General features: G+C 38.0%; 1 protein-coding gene across 24 annotated transcripts in view; it reads left to right on the forward strand.

The window, feature by feature from the left end:
• GPHN (gephyrin) overlaps positions 1 to 18674 on the forward strand; it is a 301803-nt gene that overhangs the window by 205205 nt on the left and 77924 nt on the right. The gene's annotated exons all lie outside the window — the stretch shown is intronic.

Consider the following 18674-nt stretch of genomic DNA (forward strand, 5'->3'; position numbering starts at 1 on the left):
AAAGAATATATCCAGAGCAAATGACTGAGTCACCCCTTTAAACTTCTAATTTTGTTCTACTCTTAGGGAGATGATATTAGTATAAAAGAAAATTACAGCTTTCAAGTTGAAGTCTTCGCTTCTCCCATACTTAAATGACGTAATCAATATTTAATTTTTGGCAATGTTGTGTGTTAAAGTCAAATGAAGCAGATATAGAAGACCAAGGACAGGTTTTAAATTATTGCCAGGAATACATTTCAGTGACAAGAGGCATTCAAAGTATTTCACTTTGCAAGATCATCAGTCTCACTGATGCTCAGATCTTCCACTTCAATATGCAAAGTTTCTTTCAGTGTTATCTTTGATCATGAAGGATCCTAAGGAACTTGTTATAGTACTTTTAAGATGAAAAGCAGATTTTTCTTTTTCCATCTTGCTACTTCATTCCTGGCACTCCTTACATTCTATTTAAGAAAAAGTATCTCTCTCCTTTACTTGCTGGTTATCTGTCCATTCCCTAGCTATCCATTTTTTAGTTACACTGAATCAGACAAAACCCTCGGTGGTGTTAAGCTACATCCTTACATATTTTTTGTTGTGGCAATTAGCTTTTAATTCCTACGTAAGAAAAGTATATAAACACTATTTTACAGCTAAAATGAGCAAGCAAGACTACTTTTCAGAAGTTTTTTAAATTTTAGCAAAACTGTCATCTCCTCTATCCACCCCTCCATCCACACCTTCTTTGTAGTATAGTACATTTAATTCTGCCAGTTGATCACTTTCTTTAACTTTCTGTAGCTGCCTCCTATTAAGAACTGTTACCTTTATCATTTGTAAGTTGATATTCACCTAAAGACCTAGTATTCCTAAAGTAAAAAGTATGATACTTGTAATTTATGTAAATGTTTCAGCTGCAGAGAATTTCTGAAATGAAAAGGCTTAGAAAAATACATTAAACAACTTCTAAAAAAATAAAAGGCTGATGAGAATTATTTCCGTGGCAAAAAACATTTTATTATCTCAATCATCACTCATGCTTGCTACCACTGAAAAATGATGCTTTGAACACCTTCTGTCATGAACCATAGCTTTTATGTTGAATGTGCAGATTGGTGCAAGTTTTTTACACAGTCAAATGAGTTACAAATTAATACTAAACCTAATTATGATTTATATTTTCAATCTAGTGTTGTGACTTTTAATATACAACTACTATGTGAGGTAATAACATTAACAGACGGGAGCAGGTAGAGTTGAGAAGATGCTTTTGTATCAATTATTGTTACAAATTTTTCAGTAGAAATATTTGGTATTTTTCAGTAGAAGAAAGATCAGGGTGCTTACCAGAAGTTCTTAGTTAATAATAAGATGCTGTTCAGGACGTGATTTGGCAAGCTGTAGTTTTGTGTACATTGAGTGCACTAAATTTTATATTTGTTATCTTGATTCCTACTGTTTCTTCTTAAGGTGGTCATCGAGGTGAAAATGATATGGCAAGTATGTGAATATATATTACAATTAAAATTTGTACCCCTACATTAAATTCCCAAGTGAAGTTTTTTTTCTTTTTTTTATTTATTAAGCTTGCTATATGCTATAGTTTTTTCTACCTAGGCACTTGTTTAAGTAAGTAACAAGTGCTTTGGCACAGCTATTTAGCGGTGATATGGTTGAGGAGCATGGAAAAGTGGAAGGGATGTTTTAAATTGTTAGGATGATCTAGGTAGGTGAAATCACAATCCGAGCACTGCAAGGGTTTCTTGCCTTTTTTTTTTGTAAAACAGGTAGCTGTGTATAGACACATGGGCTTAGTTAGATATTTGATCCTGCTAAAAATTCTTGATTATTTCTGGGGTTTATTTCCTCTTAATATTTTTTTTCGGTGCACAATCCAGGATTACAAAAAATTATATTTAGTGAAAAGAGAGGCTGAGAGAATGTATATTGGAGTAGAAAGTAGTCAGGGTTGCCTTAAGATGAGGAATCCTGCTTACTGATGCACATCAAGCTACTGTTTCCTGCCAGATTCTCTTCAATACCGTGCAGCAGTGGCTTCCAAATCAATTACTACTTAAGATACTAGAATATTTTCCATATAATGATTGCCTTTTTTCCTCCCTGTATAAAGTGTATTGTCCTGGCAAAACGTGGATAATTGAGTCCTAACAAGTCTTATTTTCTAACCAAGTTTACATTTTGGTTAGAAACCCTGATTGTTGTTAGTTAAAAACACTAAATGCCACAGCTTCAAAAGCAAGACGTTGTAACTAAGAAAGAAGCAGCTTGGTATGCTTGGGATATCAAAAAAAAACCCCAAATACATCATAAGTAATATAAGCAAAGTCTACTAAAATGCTTTCTAAAATGAAAGATTCATTTTGTAGGATGGTTGAAAAATATAGGGGTAGGCTTTGGGGCTTTTTTGTTAGTACCAAAATAGACTCATCAACAAGTCTGAGCCTCTCTAGAGAAGCAAAATAAAAACTTGTGTGATCAAGTTTAAGCTGAACACTGAATTTCAGTTGAGGTACATATTTGACTTAGTTTTATTTACTGAATATCTGTTTTTCAAGTAGTACCCTATTCATTGGTAACAGGAGTCTGTATGATGTAGTAGAGTGATGCCAAAATCCAGTTCCCTTCCTTGTCTCATGCCTAAAGATCTGTTTACAGCACGGCTAAAGAAGAACGTTAGAGTAGTTGGGAATCGGCTGCCTATACCAATCCAGAGCATCCAGAACAATTCTTGATTTCACAGAAGCAGCTACTTTTCAGACCTGTTATATACTGAATCATATGAGGAAACTCTAATGTGCAAAATTTCCCTACATTTCCCTTTCTTAGTAACCAGTTGGTATTTTATTAAGCTCTGGAATTCTGTTCTTTTCCTGAGTCCAGTGAAGCTTTCAAACATATGAGAAATAAGCTGCTCAGTCTTTCCCTGAAAATAATTATTTTTTCACGTTGTAACTATTCTGCATGCGTATCCCTCCAGAAGAGAAAAATCTTTCAGTACAGACATCCTGGCTCACACATTCATTGCGTGAGTTCTGATCTATGTATACTTATGCTGCATCAGCTTGTCAGTTCCTCCTTGAAATGTTTTTTTCAATTAGCTTTGGGAGCAAGAGGTTTTATTTATTGCTATGCTTTCTTCAAATGCCAACTGTTTTTTTCAAATTCTGATAACTTCAGTTTGGCGTTACTTTTAGAAAAGGAAAAGATGTGCATCCTTCTCACGTTGATCTCCTTACCCTTTCAATTCCTATCCAAAATAAATCTCTCATGTATTGCAAGATGAGAGGCTTGGGGTTTGGTTTGGGTTTTGGTTTGGTTTTTTTTTTTTTTCCCAAACAGCAATGTAGTTACATCTGGTTTTCATCCAGTTTCTTCATTTAGAAATTACTGTGAATGCTTCTCTACATAAATATTTGCTAGCTCCATTTTCAATATGTCTAGTTCTGGTCTTGTCACCAATGCTTGTTGAGACTGTTGGTGCCTGGTGATCATTTTGATGTCTTGCTGGAGTTGGCCTCTTGGAGCAATATTGACTTCCCCTCTCCATTCATTCTTTTTTCCTTGGGGATATTAGTTCTTATTGTGTCTCTTACTGTCTCTCACAGTGTCCTTCTGGACAAAATGTCCAGCATACAGTTTGATAAAAACATAGTGCGATGGGTGAGCAGCTGGCTGACAGGTCGGGCCCAAAGAGTTATGGTAAACGGGGTTACATCAGGCTGGCGGCCAGTCACTAGTGGGGTTCCCCAGGTCTCCATTTTAGGGCTAGTTCTTTTTAATGTTTTCATAAATGACTTGAATGTAGGACTAGAAGGTGTTGTGAGCAAGTTTGTGGATGACACCAAACTGGGAGGAGCTGTTGATTCTGTCGACGGTGGAAAGGCCTTGCAGAGAGGTCTGAACAGATTGGAGAACTGGGCAATCACCAACCGCATGAGGTTTAACAAGGGCAAGTGCCGGATTCTGCACCTGGGAAGGGGCAACCCTGGCTATACATACAGACTGGGCGATAAGACGCTGGAGACCAGCCATGCTGAAAGGGACTTGGGGGTCTTGGTCGACAGCAAGTTGAACATGAGTCAACAGTGTGCCCAGGCTGCCAGGAAGGCCAACCATATCCTGGGGTGCATCAAGCACGGCATTGCTAGCTGGTCTAGGGAAGTGATTGTCCCACTCTACACTGCACTGGTGCAGCGTCACCTCGAGTACTGTGTGCAGTTATGGGCGCCACAGTACAAAAAGGACATAAAACTATTGGAGAGTGTCCAAAGGAGGGCAACAAAGATGGTGAAGGGTCTAGAGGGGAAGACGTATGAGGAGAGGCTGAAGTCCCTTGGTTTGTTCAGCCTGGAGAAGAGGAGACTGAGGGGAGACCTCATCACGGCCTGCAGCTTCCTCACGAAGGGGAGCAAAGGAGCAGGCTCTGACCTCCTCCCTCTGGTGACCAGTGATAGAACCCGAGGGAATGGAATGAAGCTGCAACAGTGGAGGTTTAGGTTGGATATCAGGAAAACGTTCTTCACCGAGAGGGCAGTCAGGCACTGGAACAGGCTCCCCAGGGAAGTGGTCACAGCACCAAGCTTGACTGAGTTCCAGAAGTGTCTGGATAACACTCTCAGTCATATGCTTTGATTCGGCTGGTCCTGTGTGGAGCCAGGAGTTGGACTCGATGATCCTTATGGGTCCCTTCCAACTCAGGATATTCTATGATTCTATGATTCTATCATTATTACCTGTGCTAATTGAATTATTTTTGGTTCTTCATGAGGTATAGTTTCAAGAGTAAAACTATAGAGTAAAACTATGCATCTATGTGCTGAATTTTAATATTTGTCATATGTTCTTTTTGTAGGAATTTGGTTTGCTGCTGCTGCTCTTTTTAAGTATCTCAGTCCCTGCTAATCTGTAATTTCAGCCATTCATACATTAACCTGATCTTAATCAACAGCTCAGGTATGGGCAGGCTTGCTTCTTTCCTTCACTATTGACAAAATAAATAATCCACATCACTTACTGCTGTGTTCTTTTTTTTGGTAAAAGGATCAGAAATTTCAAAAATGTAAGGATAGACAACAATCCTCATTCTTCCAGTTGTTTGTTTCTGATTATAGTAAATAATTTAGTGACGGTGTAGCAAAGTTCAATGCCAGATATTATAGGAGAGGTAGGTGATTTTAAAACAAAACCAATTTCAGTCACACTTTCATATCTTCTTACTCAAGAGCACAAAGATACATGCATTCAGTAGTCTGTCCAGCATTCAGGCATCCATATATGTGTACCCACCTGGTCTAGTCAGGATTGCTTGAAATGATGAATAGGATGTGGGGCACCAGCTATCAAGCCCTCCACAACTTCTCTAGGTTCCTTCTTATGCTGGTAACCCATTAAGTCAGTGTTGAATGTGCCTTTTATACTCTTTAGGAGCTGACAGTTAAGGGGATAATTGTCTCTCCATCCAGTTCCACATCTTGAATATGTAAGATTTGCTCACTGTCCTGTGTTCTCCTTATCTAAACCTGCTTTTATCATTCCAATATCATCTCTCAGTGGCTCAACTCTTTGTTTTGGTCTGTAAATCATTTTAGGTTGTCTTGTTTTAATGATTGGGCATACCCAGAAGCTGCATGAAGTGCTGTGAACTAAGTGAACTACTAATCTGTATGCTGTCAACACATTTTTCTTATGGTCCTTCTCCTATGCTTTCTGGTGCTTCCACATCCATACATTTCCATTTTTTCTCTACCACTCTTAATATATCTGTTAGTTATTCAAGGAGTATTCTCATGCAGAAGTCCATATTAGCTTGCTATTGAAGCAAGCCACTTGCATGTCACGTCCTGAAATCGTATCATGCTTCTACAGTGTGGTGGGTTGACCCTGGCTGAGGGCCCGGTGTCCACCAGAGCCGCTCCATCACTCCCCTCCTTCATTAGACAGGGAAGAAAAAGCACAACGAAAAGCTTGTGGGTCGAGATAAGGACAGGAAGAGATCACTCACTAATTACCATCACGAGCAAAACAGACTGAACTTAGAGAGGGAATTCATCTAATTTATTACTAGGCAAAACAGAGTAGAGGAATGAGAAATAAAATCAAATCTTAAAACACCTCCCCCCACCCCTTCCATCTTCCTGGGCTCAACTTCACTCCCGGCTTCAACCTCCTCCCCCCTCAGCAGCACAGGGGGGACGGGGAATGGGGGTTACAGTCAGGTCATCACACATTGTTTCTGCCGCTCCTTCATCCTCAGGGGGAGGACTCCTCTCATCGTTCCCCTGCTCCAGCATGGAGTCCCTCCCACGGGCTACAGTCCTTCATGAACTGCTCCAGCGTGGGTCTCTTCCATGGGGTGCAGACCTTCAGGAGCAAACTGCTCCAGCATGGGGTCCCCCACGGGGTCACAAGTCCTGCCAGCAAACCTGCTCTGGCGTGGGCTCCTCTGTACATGGGGCCACAGGTCCTGCCAGGAGCTTGCTCCAGCATGGGAAGCCCATGGGCCACAGCCTCCTTCGGGTGCCTCCACCTGCTCCGGCGTGGGGTCCTCCACGGGCTGGAGGTGGAATCTCTACACCCCCTCATCCTCCCTCCATGGGCTGCAGGGGGACAGCCTGCTTCACCATGGTCTTCACCACGGGCTGCAGGGGAATCTCTGCTCCAGCGCCTGGAGCACCTCCTGCCCCTCCTTCTGCACTGACCTTGGTGTCTGCAGAGTTTCTTACATCTTCTCACTCCTCTCTCCGGCTGCAAAAGCTCCCTCTAACAGGTTTTTTCCCTTCTTAAATATGTTATCACAGAGGCGCTGACTGGCTTGGCCTTGGCCAGCGGCGGGTCTGTCTTGGAGCCATCTGGCATTGGCTCTATCAGACACAGGGGAAGCTTCTAGCAGCTTCTCACAGAAGCCACCCCTGTAGCCCCCCACCCCGCTACCAAAACCTTGCCACACAAACCCAACACATACAGATTTGCAATATAAAAATAATACTGCATTTCATGTGCACATGCAACCCGAAGTCCTGTAAAAAGTGGTGGTAGTCTAGCAGCATCAAGCAGTTATGTGTTCACAGGAGCGAAAACTGAAGTTTAGACCAGGAAAGCTCTTCCAATGCATGCATGGTCCTGTGGTTAATGTATCACCTGCAGTAAAAGTTCTCTGGTTCCATCGCAGAAGTAGGTAGCCTCTGCCTGATGCAAGATGTGAGAGAGAAGCAAGGATCTAAAGCACAGACGTTGCTTTTCTCATGGATGATGTAAATATGGAATTGTCTTCAAGTTGTAGGTTCTTTAGTGAGTGTACTGGTAGTCCCTGAAGTCCAGTTTCACCTTTGAAAATGTGTTTAGGAAATAAGGGAGTTAAAAGTAAATGGCGTTCCTGGTTCTATGAATCTTATCTCTTATTTCAGGCAATACCTAATGGTATTTAAAGTTGTAATATGTAATATCATCTAAGATTGGCAAACTAAACATAGTTTTCTCCTCTGTACGGCTGTCTCCAGCCTTGTTTTAGAACCTCGCTATTTCATCACTCAGTCTGCATTCAGTTGCATTTGTGCCACTGTTGGCCTTTTAACTTAAATGGGCCATTCTTTTCTTGGCCATGTATTCATTCCTCAGATAGACTTATAAAGGGGATGTAGAGAATGAAACAGATGCATAGATGTCTTTCATTTTTATGAATTAACTAAGTCAAACTCCTTCATTTTCCTCCTTTTAAAAAAGAGTCCTTCAAAAGTCTTTTCCTGCATTTATTGTAGATTTCACCTTCATTGGAGTGATCAAAACTGTGTATCTGCTTATATGAGATTTTACTGGTGTTTTGTACAGTGGGTTTATAACCTCTTTTTTCCAACTGTTAAGTCCTTGCCCATGTACAACGATGCTTGTTAGTTCAGAACTTTGTGTTAAATTTCACTCCATTTCTTTTACAGCAATCGTCAATGTTATCAAATACATGCTGATGAGATTACTTCAGTATTCTGTAATGATGATGCCTCCCATATTTATCTGAGAGCACTCCTAACTTTTGTGTCAAAATCATTATTGAAAATACTAGATAAGGTCAGTTTCTACATCACTCATTTGCAAACTATATTCATATCTTCTCTTCCGCCTGTTCCTCTTTCAGCAAAATATAATGTTACTTTCCAACTAGCAATTCCCTTGCCCTCCCAACAATTCTATTTTTACTTCTATATGTTCCTGTCCTACATTTAATCTGTTTATAAGAGCAATTGCCTCATCAAAAGTAATACAGCGTTATACTAATTCTCAATGATTACTATGCCTTTGTTCCCACATTGTGTATTATCATCCCTAATCAAAATTCAGGCAAGGTATTGTTTTTTGTTACCTAGTTTACCATTGATGTCTTTCCAACCTCAAATGGTAGAATTTCTACTTTCTCTTTTTCTGTTTGTATGTTTAAGGAGTCTTTTACTCCTTGTTTTAACTTCCTTTAAGTCCATTTTGTACTTAATAGTTTCTAGTTTAGACAAAATAGTATCTTACCATGTCTGCCAGGTGCTCTGTCTAGACCTAGTAGTCTTCTTGGCATGGTGTTTTGTTCTTCTCCACTCAAGAAAACAGAGTCAAAGTATTTCAAGAATTTATTTTGGCTGTCTGTCAAAGTATCTTCAGTTAGAATGGTACTTTTGCAAAAGGCTGATGAAAGGTGGTCATTTGTCTCCCTTGGTAGATAAAACTGTTGCCTGTTGATACAGAAAAGTGTATTTTTCAAGATCAGTCTTATTTGAATTGAGTACCTGTTCACTTTGGATTTATTGCATCCATATTAAAAATACTTCTCATTTGAGAGCAAATCTATCTTCATGTAGTCAAGCAATTAGACAATTTCATTGTAGTATAAAACTGCAAAGTCATTCTTGGTCTGATGAGATAACAAGAACAACTGTCCAAGAAGTTAGTTGTTTATGTATAAAACAGATTCAACTGAATGCAAGGCTCATATAGACCACTTACTCTAGAATATCTATGTGGCATCTCCTGGTTTTGCATGGAGCTTACGAGATACCTTCAACAAGACATAGACCGTATCTCAATTTTAGGAAATTTTTGTAATCACTCTTTTATATCAAGGTCTTCTTTCTGGGTGGGTTTTTTTTGCCCAAGCAAATAGGCTTTCTCTTTTTCAAAAAGCTACTTCTCAGAATCCTGTTACCCTTGCATTTATAGGTCGGCACAGCAATGCATCAAACATGAATATTAGTCATTCACCTATTTGTTTTTCCAAGACAGAAAAGGCAAGACATTATCTTTTAGGACTTAGCCTGAGCAATTGCTATCAGAATTTGAGAGTTTCATTCATTAAGTAGACTCTTACTTCGTATTGATTACCCAATTTTTTGAACTGAAGCTATTTTTAGCAAGTATTTCCTCAGAAGGTTTTGAGAAAAAGGTACAAGGTGCTTTCTCTTTAGCATTCTTCTGCCAAGTTCCCATGAATTATTTCCTGGCTGGAAAAGAACATTCATTCTACTTAGTATGTGGCCTAATGCTCTCACTTATACCTGTTGGTGTGTATAATCCTCATTCTGTGCCTCTCTATTCCTCAGGATGATTGTGTCTGAGGAATCTCTACATATGTGTGTATGCATAATCTTTTATCACAGCTGAGCCTAGGTACTGTGCAACCATACCAGAGGAATATGTGTGCACTACGTCAATGCTGCTTTACTTGTTCTTTTGATGTGGTTCCATTCTCTAAGTGCAATAAATGACAGTTTAGAGTACCTCAAATGAACAGTAGTCATTAAGCAATGAGATGAGGTAAGCCCTATAGCAAATTTATCCACAAAGGTTGGAAAACATTATTGTAATCCCTAACATGCCTAGTCCTTTCCATTACGTAGTCTGTTAAATTGTAACAGTTGCTAATCATCAACAAAGACTACTAGGAAATGAGAAAACAAAGATGATGAAAAAGATAACGGTTTTCAGAATCAAAAGAACAGTTGTCACAATCTTTCGTCCAGCCTTCTCATAAACAGCCATTCCAAATTTGTTAATACATTTCATTCTGTTAAATTCACCTTCAAGTTTGTCTGCTTACCCCTCTAATTACCTCCTTTCTCACAGTGTGTGTTAGAAGCCCTCTATTTTGTAACTCATGTAAGGCTTAGGTCAATGCTTATCCAACTCCATGTTCTGGATCTGTGAGAATTTAGTAAGTGCCAAGTGCATTGCCTGTGTTTGAGAAAATCCTTATTTATTTGTGCCTTTTTTTGTTTAGTAAAATATCAATGATAGGTTGGTCTCCCTGTTTTAATTTTCTACGTGCAACAGGAAAAGGGAGAAGGTGCTGTAGTGCTCCAGGGAATTGCCCCATTTTCAACATCAGCAATCAGTTCAATTAATTTTGTTTGTTCCTTGAAGATACTCTGTAAGAAAATAGTATCTAATTTTTTCTACATTTCTGCCTTTGTAAAATTAATAAACTGTAGCAACATGAATTATGACAAAATTCTGATGACACATTAAAATGTGAGTTCAAAATTGTTTGACCATGAAGATATTATGCCATTCACAGATGCCTCAAGATTAGGTGTTAGAATATGGTCAGATGATTAATAGTAATGACAGTGATTTAAATGAATCCCCTTATTTATTACACTCAAAATTTATCTTTAATGTCTGAAATTAATTGCCTCTATTTTGCTCATCAATTTAATTTCATTTTAAAGGCAAAATACATATTATCTCTTTAAAAGGGGCATTTATGCATAACGTAGAATTTTGTAGAATTTTTATAGGCAGTATATTTGCTTGTTTGAAAGGAAAGGAAGTGGTTGTTTATCTATTTCTGATCACTTTCACAGTAGCATTGCATATTCTTGGGCAAGAATTTCTATAGGCATTTATTGATATTTACATTTACTGAAACCTGCAGATATTTCAGTAAAGAGCTTTTTATTTAAACCAGCAACAGTGGTGACTGTAGGAATGTATTTATGGGAAAAGTCTATGACAAATTAGGGATCCTTAAGGTGAGAAATTCAGAGTGCTTACATTTGGAACATATTTCGCTCCAATGACTGTGTTGGAAACTGAGCTTCCCACTTGAATGCCTGACAGTAGATTTATGGAAATTATCCCATAAGAAATAGTAACAAGTTTGGCAACATTTCAAACCAGGTGTTGGCAGTCTCTCTTTCAAATTTGCACCATTCGTTACAGTTTATTTATTAAGACCTCTTTTTTTTCTTTTAAAGATAGCTTTTCAAAATGTGAGGAACACCTTTGAGCAGGAGTTCCATGCGTTGGCATGGGGATTCTTTGCAACGCTTTGTTTGCTTTATGAAGTTCCCAGGCAGCCTCCTTGGACAATGGTTTCATTCAACAGGACCATCGGCGTGGACAAAGATTGACCTTGGTCACTTCCTGGGTTATTGTTAGTATCTAACCACTCCAAGGTCATATTGTTTTAAGCTTCTGCAAAGTGAATTGAATCCCAGATCTTTGCACCTTATCTTCATCTTCTGAGGTTATCGTCTCACTGCTTTAATTATGTGTTTCATATTGCTTTAATGGATACGCCCTTTCCCAGTATCCTTACCGACCATTCCGCTTTTCTTTCACAGTTGAACTCTTCAGGATGTGTAGATGTGAGGAAATACATGTGACAAGAAGCTTTACACGGATTTTCCAAACACAGCCCTGCCTAGTCAAAAGGATAAAATACAGGATATTGCAGATATTTGAGAACAAACCTTAAATGCTCTTGTCCTCAAAAAAGTTTACTCTTCCCTTTAAAGTCCCACTGGCCCATCTGTTTTCAGAAAGATGGGTTCTTCCATGTTACACTGAATGCAAACATTGCTCCCTTCATTTTGCTGCTAAAAGTGGTCAAAGAGAGCAAATATCTTAGCTGGTTTGCTTTATAACCTCCCTGTCCCACCATCAGGTCACTTCTAAGTGACTTCATTGATGCGACAGCTTTCACCGTGACCACCAAGGTATCTTTGACAGGAGCTAGCTTAGTGTCTAAAAATGTTTAAAGGACACTGTCCTCCACTGGAATATGAACAGCCCTATATATGCTGCAGCTTTTAGAACTTCAGTTCAGCTTAGGACAACAAGGCAAAGAGCAGCTCATTCAGAACTGAATTGTCAGTTTGGGAAGGGTATATACAAAGAATTCAAAACTTTACCACCTAGGACTTACCATGGTGGGGGGTTTTCCTTAAATATGAACTTCTTCCCTGCTGGCCAAGATGGATTTCTGATATATGCAACAAATGTTTGGTTTTTTTAAAAGCTCTACCAGGAGCATGAGGTATGAATTCTGCTTTCCTTTGTGGGGAAAGCCAGAGAATAGATGAGGCTGCACGCATAGGCAGGGAGCAAAATGTGCCAACAGCCAGTGAAAAAATGTTCAAAGCAGGGCTGAAATGAGAGGATCAGAAGTATTGAATTGAAGATAAATTGGATGTAAAGGTTGAGTGGTAGAGGTCTGGTATAGAGCAAAGCGGTATTTGTGGCTCTTGAGTGATGAGGCTGCAGGGCTTAGAGTTGTTTGGAGAAGAGTCGGAAGTAGCTGGGAGGCGGGAGGCAGCAATAGCTTTATGAGAAAAGAAGGGGGAAAGGTCAGGGAGAACTGGGAGCAAGGTAGCCTTGAGTGGGTAGAAGGGTTTGGTGAACTTCAGCTCTGTGACAGGAGAGCTGTGTGATAGAAAGCTCCTAGACAAGCTGGGTCCGGAAAGCCTACTGTAAAACTTGGTCCCTATATGTTTGTGCAAACATGTCCCCTATATAATAAAATGAAGCATAAAATATTTGAACTTTTTCTTAATTGGTTTGCTTGAAGCAGTCTGGTCTCAATAGCACACAGCTCTGTGCAGGCTAATTAAGGCTTCTGATCACCAGCACTCTGCAAATCAGTGGGAACCCTTTGTGTGATTTCCATACCATTCCCATTAGGCTGGGCATGCCTCTGCCAAGGGTAGCCATTCGGTTTTGTAACTCATCGTTTGTAATCTCTCCATGTCTTGGGCAACATAAAGCCTGTGTATTTTGTTAACTGCATAGTGAAAGTAAGGACCCAACTCTCCCAGAGCTCCAGTTTAAATGAGATTTAGAACATTAAGTCGCTAAGAATAGTGGCATAACGTATAATGTTTGTGTTTATTGTAGTCTGTTTTGCCCTGGCTGTGCTTTTTACCTACAACTTTTAGATTTGATTTCTGACCATTAAATTTCACTCAAGTCAACAGATATTTTTAAAGAACTAGGCTGGAACTTGTTGGTGTAAAATAACCAGTGTATTACAAAATCTCCTGTATAAGGACATGGTTACATTATCTTTGCTATTATGCATGTTAACAAAGCATTGATCTAGCGATGATATTAATGTACTAAACTCCAAAACTGCAAGAAAATTGCTTTACTTTTACCACTGATTGGTCCACCTGCACTGTGTTCATTCCCTCATTTGCACATGCAACAGTGTGAGTAGTAGTGCCCATTTAAAAAAAAAAAAAATGTGGGTAGTGAGAACAAAATTTGTGATAGTGTGATAATGATGTTTTATTGGCATTCATTAGTATTCATGTACATTATGGTTTTGTAGGTTTACCATTTTCAAGAAGTGCAGCAACCCTAATAAAACATTTATGCCAATGTGCAGTATAATGCATAGGCATGAATATTGGTTGGGAATGTATGTCTGTCTTATAGGAGCTTGTATTCCCTTTGTTTGAAAATATTCCCCATTTATTTAGGAAGCTCCATCTAATTGGTGTTTGTCTGGCCTAAATCTGCAAAAGTAAACATACTTCCAAGTGCAAGTCTATTTTTCATGCATAAATGTAAAAGTTATACATAATGCATTTTTTAAATTAAATAAATAGATTTCCTGCAATATTAAAAATATATTAAGCTCTTTGTTAGCAGTAGAAACCGCTCACTTATTAGAGAAGAGAATTCTAGTTGGAGTTCAGATTTCTGTATCAGAATTTTCCACTGTTATAAAAAATACCACTCATATCAGTATTTTATTTTATAATAATTGGATGTTAGCAGTCACAGTCCTCAATGTCAAATTTGTTGACAAGGAGTGTGTAATTACTTCACTAATTAAAATTACTTCTTGTCAGCATGGAATATTTACAGTTTGTTCCTTTTTTTCTGGATATCGCTGTCCTTCACTTATTTCCAATTTGTTGTATATCATGAACTTTGACAAACATTGCTAAGGGTCAGAAAAAAGCATTTTCCATCTTCATCTTGGATTCACTTCCCTTATGTGATCTGGCCAATCCATAAAGCTTGCATTCCTGGCCAGCTTATGTAAAATCATTGCCAGTTGGGTTATACTTTTGAAATACATTTAGCTGTTAATATGAACTGTGTGAGAATTTGTATGAGAGATTTCAAGAACATTTTTCTGGAACAGAATGGTGTAATAGTATGCATAGTATAGCTTTTATGGTTTCTCTTCATCAACTGAACTCCCTTCTTCTCTGTTGAATGCACTGTGGCAACTTGATGAATCTCCAAGCTTTTGGTAACAAATTGTTGATGGCTCCTAAATATCCGTATACTTAATATATTGTATTCTTTCAAAGCCCCTTCATGTGGGGGCTGTTTGAATATATTATGATTCATATTTAGTTTCTTTTCTGTAAGTTTTTAATGGCTTTGTCTTCTCAATGCATTTATTTTTAAGATCATTTTAATGTTGTTTCTATACATCCACCTAACTTTTCACTGAATCACAGAAAATCTCTTTAAGCTAGATTGGACTGGTGAGATTGTTCTTCCATATTTTGCCTTGGTCAGTTGAAGGGCCCTTGGTGGAGAAAAAAAACAGATTTGGAATATATTGTGGAATTCTGCTGAAGGACGTGGTCCAAAGTAGGAGTGTCATATACACAGTTTTGCTCTAGATTTCAAAAATGGATCATTCCTTTCTTACCATGTTGCCCTGCATTTTGAGATGAAATGGTAACTGGAAGGAGGTAAAGGCAGGTAAAACTGAAAAAACAAGGGAGGTCATCTTTTCTCATAGCATGTACAAACTCGTGAATGTCACTGTTTCGCATCCAAAAACCTGCTTTAAAAAGGAACAACTTCATAAATATTTATTAACAGTATGTGTAGTCACATTGACAAAAATGATGCAAGCAAGTTTCATGATTTAGGATTTGGTAGAGGATATTCCCACCATTTAACTGCACATCCCCTGAGACAACTAGGTTAGGAGCACAAGGGAACTTAATTAGGTGCAATGACAAGAAGCCATGGCTAGAAACTAATAGGCATTATTTTTGTGTAAGAAAACAGAAAATGTTTCTTGGTGCAGTTGTCAGGGATATGTGGGATAACACATATGACAAATGCAAAAACTTTTATTTGCAGACCCAGTGATGTAGTGTCCTACAGGTAATATTAATAGTTTGCTTTACTCACTGTTCATCATTGATCTCTGTGGTAGTGGTAAAGTAGGAGAACAGGTACATTTTTCTCACGTGTTCAGTAAATAATCTGAACTTGATTTGGATGCTGTGTAGTATAATCTCTTGCTTTTGATTAACATGATTCCAACATTGCATGCCTAGGCCATTGAATAAAACACTTAACATCTTTTTAAAGCACTGCTGTAAAGAGTTTCCATTGCTAGTGTTGCATTTATTCAGTTTCAGAATTAAGTGACTTGATCATATCAAAAAGGCTTTGTCATTATGAACCATGTATATATCAGCCAGGATTTTGGAAAAAAATCTGACAGACGTTTAGCTTTTTTCCAATGTGGATGTGAAAACACATTTCTGAAAGCTTTAGGTCCTGCAGAATTTCAATTTCTTTGTCAGAAGCAGTAAGTACAGAAACTTTAGAGTAGCAAGAACAGAGTATATTATCAGAAAGGGAAAGGAGTCTAAGATGGATTGAGTTAGTATTTGAGGCTATTTCTCTTGTTGTGAAACTCCTCCTTTAAATAAATCCCACTAAAAGCAGAATCTTGGATTAGCCAGTTGTTCAGAGCTGTTCTTTCATTTTGACGAGTATAACTGCTTGGTTATATATATTTAAGGTTAGGTCTTTTGAATTCTTTTTTCTGGAGTAAAATAGGGACAAAGATAAAACAGGTACATTTCTTACAGGCTCTGTTAGAAGGTAGAGGAATAATAATGAAACTACATGTGAGACTTCTAAAAAACATTGTGTCTGTTCTTTGGTACCTAAGTCTTTCATTCATCTTCTACCAAGTCCATCAAGCATATTTGAGCACTCCTCTTTGCTCACTGTTTGGTTCTGCTTTCCCTGCTTCCTAAGTTTTCTTCCACTGGCTTCCTATGTCATGCTACTCCCATTGTAACTCCACCTTGTTCGTCAGATATCGGGGTAGGGACACCTGTGGCTAATCTTTGGCTATTAACTCCTACTATCATTCCCTTGTGAATGAGAGAGGGATGTAAATGCATTTATCTTAACTGTCAGTGCATTATACCCTGCCAGTTTCCTGGAGTGTTCCCTACACAACACCTTTCTTCCTTCATTACATTGAGTATCTTCATTCTCCTCCTTCAGAGTGCTCCAAAACCTTCATGTCTTTCAGGTAACATTTTGCCAATATCTACTTAGTGTTGCTTCTGCCTCATCTCTTAATCTGCTCATTTAGCTTGTGTTGTGGTATATTAAAAAAAAAAAAAAAAAAAAGATAAAACTTGAGGCAGAAAGATTTGTTTCCAGTGTCACTGTTGAGGTTCTTTTTATTAATCCTATGTGTTGCTTAGAAGTATTGTTTTCATTTTACAAATGGGTAATAGAAAAATCAAAGGACCATTTCTAGATCACACAAGTGACCAATGGGGACGGAAGTATGCATACTTTTGATTCAGAACACTTACGTGCACATCTGTCATTCTAATCTTTTCTACCTACAAATGTTCATCTATGATGGGGTTCTTGTGTCTAGCTGAGTTTCTGAAAAAGGAGGAGTGTATAGTCCATGCCATTTTCTGAAATGCTAGTTTATCAGTCAACTTCTAGAACATTGTACAGGAGTTGACCAGAGAGAGATAAGGATATACATGAATTCCTTTCTGTGGCATTTGCTGTGGAAAAAAAAAAAGTTTTTTATTCCTACTGTCCCTTGCCTTCTTGGTAATACCTCATTTAAATCCCAGAACAGATGTAGTATAGTTTGTGCAATACTCCTATCACTCTGATTCATCCCTTGAGAAGCATCCAAGTTGCATTCTGAAAAGTTGCTGTAGAAAACACATTATCATGTATATTAACTGTGCCGTGGGTGTAAAACAAGCATTGACCTTAGGCTATTTCCTTGTAATTTATATTTTCAAGCATTTATCATTTCATTGCTCGCAATGTAAATATTGCGTATGTATTCTGAAGAGAGAGAGTAAATAATGTCAGTTATATGCACCTGTAATATCTCCGATCTCATTTCTGACTGAATCCTAAACCTGCAGCACAACTTGAGCAGCCACAGTACCCACATTGGTAAGTAATAGAAGAAAAACTTTTTCCTTGAAGGGCAATGCATATTGCTGGCACAACTTTTCCCCAAGTTTCTCTGGTATGTAGCATTTTTCTTAATGTCCTAGTTCCATGTCACTATGTGAGATTATCAGCATTTATTTTTTGTATTTCTCATTTTTCAAAGCAAAATTAAATATATTATTTTTGAAAAAAAAATCAAATAAGTAACATGAATTGGAGTTCTACCTGATTATCTCTTATTGTTTGGGACTGGTAATATCTCAACCACGATATTGAGACAAGTATCTTTGCTCTAACTCCTGTTGTTTTCTTTTCAAATAAGGATCTTTTTTTCCCTCTTGAGGTTTCTTTCTTCTTTTATTTTTTTATATTAGAAAAAATAAAGCAACTGATTTACATCTGCATATATTTTAATTGAATATGTCTTCTAAAGGAGACTTACTTAAGAATGACAGTTTTTTTCTAGGTCAGTATACTAGATTTGCTTGGAGTCCCATGAAAACAGTAATGTGGGTGTTTCACTTGCGAGTTCAAAACAGATACTATTTTAATGCCATAAGGCCAGGTTAGGAAAGCAACAATTCACATAAACGTTTTCAGAATATTTTGCTAGTGGACATCCTATCAGATCTAAATATTTAAATCATTAAAATATTGCTTAGTTGCACTATTTTCTTGAGAATCAAGTGCAAGTAAAAAAAAAATTCAGTTGTCCGTGTTTTGAAAATTAGTTTCTCCACTTTCCATGGTCAGGTAAAAAGAAACAGGGCAATCCAACTTCTGCTTTTGCTAGTGTGCTGCAGAGAGCATAAAGCATAGTTGAATTTCCATGGTTCATTCAGTCTTTGGCTTCCTTGCTAAGATTTCTTAAAGAAAAGACAGTTAATGTGGTTTGAAAGGGTTCACCTCAGTTGTGTGGGACTTTGTTTTACATAAGCTGTGAGCCAGCCATCAGATAATAAAAACTTTCAATTCAGTCTTGACTCAGGCTAGAAGGATATCCCTAAAGTAATTTTTATTGTCTTCTTCCTCTCTACTTCAAATGGCACGACACAAGTTTAATTATCAGTAAAAGATGGTTATTAACCAGATTCAGCAATTCTGAAAACAACTTTTGCTGTAAATGGATGTTTTCTTTTATATGCTCGTAACAATACAAAGCCTTTTGAGCAGCTACCTCATTTGTTTCT

The sequence above is a fragment of the Balearica regulorum genome, chromosome 5, assembly GCF_011004875.1.
Source record: "Balearica regulorum gibbericeps isolate bBalReg1 chromosome 5, bBalReg1.pri, whole genome shotgun sequence".
Classification (NCBI taxonomy): domain Eukaryota; kingdom Metazoa; phylum Chordata; class Aves; order Gruiformes; family Gruidae; genus Balearica; species Balearica regulorum.